The 3,847-nt window shown below is 51.2% G+C and overlaps 1 non-coding gene across 1 annotated transcript; it reads right to left on the bottom strand.

Moving 5' to 3' along the window:
* Positions 1–2,869: 2,869 nt before the first annotated feature.
* Positions 2,870–2,941, bottom strand: TRNAT-CGU (transfer RNA threonine (anticodon CGU)). The gene has a single exon. It is a non-coding gene; the product is annotated as a tRNA-Thr (tRNA).
* Positions 2,942–3,847: the final 906 nt, after the last annotated feature.

Below are 3,847 nucleotides of genomic sequence, written 5' to 3'. Positions count from 1 at the left end.
TACCCAAGATCTTGTGGTGCTCGGGCACCTTCCTGGGCATCCTCCAGAGCCCAGCCACGATGTCACTTCCTCAGGGAAGACTTCCTCAATCCCTCACGTAGGGCCCTCTCTTGTCCAGGCCTCTGTCTCTGGACCAGGTGCCGGAAACAGACCTGAGTGAGACAGTGTCCCAGCCCTAAAGGCCTCCCAGCCAGGATGTGCGACGCACAGAGGGGTCCCAGACAGGGAGCTGGCTCATTACGTGGGGGAATCAGAGGAGATGACACCTGAGTCTCGTCTAAGAGATTGAACCGACTCTGATCTAGTGTCTGATTTCGCTAATTTGCAGCAAGATTTGAGGAGGACAGAGGAACTTGTTGAATTGCACCAAGAGCTTGCAGGCAGGAAAGTCTAAATTATGGGAAACTCTACAGCTCAAACGGGCCAGGTTCCTCAACAGATACCTTGCAAGGGAATGAAAGGGAAGAAGAGAGTCCTCGTGGTTGAAATAAAAAGCTTAAAAGATATATCAATTTTCAAAATGAGCAAAGTTAAATTATAGGTATAAAGATGCGAAGATGCTCAATTAGGTGATAAGTAAAAATGTGAGGAAGTGATTCCTATTAAAAAAAAAGTAGGGAGTATGGCTACTTCTGGCTATGAGGGAGTGCCATTGGGAGGGGGCAAATGAAGGAGGTTTTGGGGTATCTGGCAGAGTTCTCTCACCTGGTTGGTATTCTTATAATTTATTAAGACATTCGCTTGATTTGTGTGGCTTCTGAGTCAGTTTTATATAAAATATGAGATTTAAAAAGATATCTCTCGCCCAGTCTGGTGCGGGTCAGTGGTTAGAGTTGGCCCTGCACACTGAACAGTCTTGGATTCAATTCCTGGTCAAGGACACAAACCTGGGTTGCAGGTTCAATCCCTGGCCCTGGTGTATGTATCTCAAGGTGGAATACTGGACTACACTGACAGCATGAGGCAAAATATATATACTTGCCAAATTCTGCTTTTAAGTTAAATAATATTCACTCACAGGAAGAAAGAGGCCTGGCCTAAAGTAGTTTATATTTTTAAAATATCCTAGCGGTTTTAGCTGCCCACAATGTCTGTGTCTCACTACATGGCTCTCAAACTGCAGTACCAGAGGCTCTGAGTCTGTCCTAGACCTGGGAGCCAATGGCGGTAGGTCTGCACAAGAGGAAGCTGGCAGGGGGCAGGCCTTCGCAGCTCTAGCCCTGCCCATCAGGGAGCACTGATCGTAACTCTCTGGATGGGGAACCAGGGTCACATAGATCCCATCGTGACGTCGAAATGACCACGCCGCACTGTTGATTCGCCACCTTGGGCAGCCATGGCGAGACAGTGAGGCAGCTTGAGGTCCCTTTCCTTGTCCAAGGCCCAGGCTCCGAGTTAGAAGGTAAAATTTGAGGCCACGAGGCACCTAGGAAATATCTTTTTCAACTTTCAAATTTTGCAACAAAGGAAGTTGAAGTCCAAGGTATATATGTGGCTGGATAGAGGTCGTGCAGGGAGCTCAGTGTAGGTGTCTCCTCCTGCCTCTCCCCTCACCCTTTAAGCCAATAACTACCTCCAGCCCCACAGAAGTGAGTGTAGATACCGGAAGGCCTTCCAGGTCATGATAAGACCTCTCTGCTCCCATGTTCACCCTGGTGCTTATATCTGACCAACCTTGACCTGGGGTCCATAGTTGATTCCTATCTCTGGCTCTTCACCTTTGGGGGCCCACATTCCCCCCAACATCTGTATGTTGACTACTTCTGTACCTTGACCCTCTTTTATTGATTTGGCTTGGCTCATCCATCCCCCTCTGTTGGGATGGAATTCTCACCTCCAGCTACTGCGGGAAACCCAATGTCCAGCCTCAGAGTTCCAAGGATCGGTAACCCAAATTCAGAGACAGGATTTAAGGCAATACCCAGTAGTTCAGGAAATTTCTCCCTCCTATCCCGGGATATTTGGAATCTGCCTTTATTTGCATTCAGTAACAATTCCATGTTGACACTGACACGTAGTTCAGCATTCCCTTGAAAAGCCAAGCATCTCTTCCATTTATTGGAGTATTAGGGAAATGATAAATATATTGCCCTGGTGCCTGAGCCCACATCCTATCTTTTGATAACCCTAGACACTATTCCAAAGAGACTCTGCTGACTTTCAATCCACCTGAAGTTCCCTTTGGTGAACTGCATTGAAAGGTAATGTGACTTTTGGTCACATGAACAGAAGTATGGAATGTAGAATGAGGGAGGTTAAGTTCCATTAGTGAGGCTATATCTGGAGTAGTATTTTCAGTGCTGAATGTCACAATCAAAGAAAGGGACAGACAGGCTGGAGTGTATCCGAATGGGAAGCACTCAACATAATATCCTATTAAATTGGGTGGTCTACCTTAGAGATGACTTGGGGGGTGTCATACCTGGCTAGGGCCAGTCTCAAAGGCTCAGTTCACAAGGGCTGGGAAAGGAATAAGCACCCACCAACTGAACAATGTGGTTGGCTTCCTGATTCAGACAAAAAAGGCAGGGGCCATGCACAGTGTGGTTCACTCACCTTTCAAGGAACAATTAGAAACCAATAAAACCCATCTCCAGAAGCTCAAAATGCCTTTCTGGGAAGTGCTCCCACCCTCAGGACATACAAAACCAGCATGAAAGGACCACACTTGGCTATTCCAATGCCTAGTGCAAGCTGTTCATCTTGGGTGTAGGTGTCCCCATCAGCAACACAGGGATCCCAGACATGTCTGCCCTGTGCAAGGCTTATGAACAAAACCCGAAAAGTTAAAAAAGCCAAGTAGCAGAAGGTGGGGACAGCGAACAAGAGGCCACCAGAGGCCCACTGCCTAACCCCAACCTGAAAGCCCAGGCACGGACGGGGTTCGAACCCGCGATCTTCGGTTTACGAGACCGACGCCTTACCACTTGGCCACCGCGCCCGACAGCCAAGCCAGCGTTCGAAGCTCTCAGTGGAGGGCAAGTGGCGCAGGCGCGGAGGGGCGGCGCCCCGCCCCTGGCCCCGCCCCACCAGCCCGCCCCGCTCCCCCGCCCACTGGGACCTCAGCCAGGCGGGCTGTGGGGCTCGACCCGTAGAGCTTGAGAGCCCGCCCGTCCTCACCCCATCGCCGCCAGCACCCCCGGGGGCACGGCGCCCGCAGAGCCTGGGATGGGGCCCAGAGCCCTGGTGCAGAAAAACCACGACCAATGCGTTACCACGGGAGCGGAAGCGGAGACCGCGGCCCCCAGCGAGCCAGGGCCAAGCATCTGCACTAGCCTCTCTGCCCGATCTGTGAGCCGCCATGTGACCTTGGCCGGGTCATTTCTGTCCCGGCGGTGCAAGCATGGACGGGGCTGGCCCTGGAGGAAGATGCAGGGAGCCAGGAGGGCTGAGGCCAGGCTGCAGGGGTCAGGAGAAGTGCCCTTTCCTCACTGATCCCGCCGGAACCACCCTCTGTGTAAACAAAACCTTCCCCCGCTTGCTTTTGCTCCCGCCTGCCTTGCCCTTCAACCCCTGGCACGAGACTCCGAATAAACATCATTTTAAACAAGGTGGCCTTGCCCAGGAGGAACCCATGTGGGCGCACAAGGCGATCCTCACAGATGTTCCTGGCGACAGTGCTGGCGGGAGTGAAGAACCGGCGGCGACCTGGATGGAAGAGCCTGAGTCTGCCCATACCATGGATCAGGTCACTATTAAAAGGAACGAGCTAGATTCAGAGGGACGGTTATCAGCACAGAGTGAGCAAGCATGAGGTAGGACAATACACAGCATTTATGATTAAAGTAAACGGAAAGACAAAGCAGGGTATAAAGGAGACTGGATAGGAGACTTTATTGGTAATGTT

This window comes from Myotis daubentonii, chromosome 16 (assembly GCF_963259705.1).
Source record: "Myotis daubentonii chromosome 16, mMyoDau2.1, whole genome shotgun sequence".
Taxonomy (NCBI): Eukaryota; Metazoa; Chordata; class Mammalia; order Chiroptera; family Vespertilionidae; genus Myotis; species Myotis daubentonii.
The sequence above is the reverse complement of the archived record's forward strand: the minus strand, read 5'-3'. Positions and strand labels throughout refer to the sequence as shown.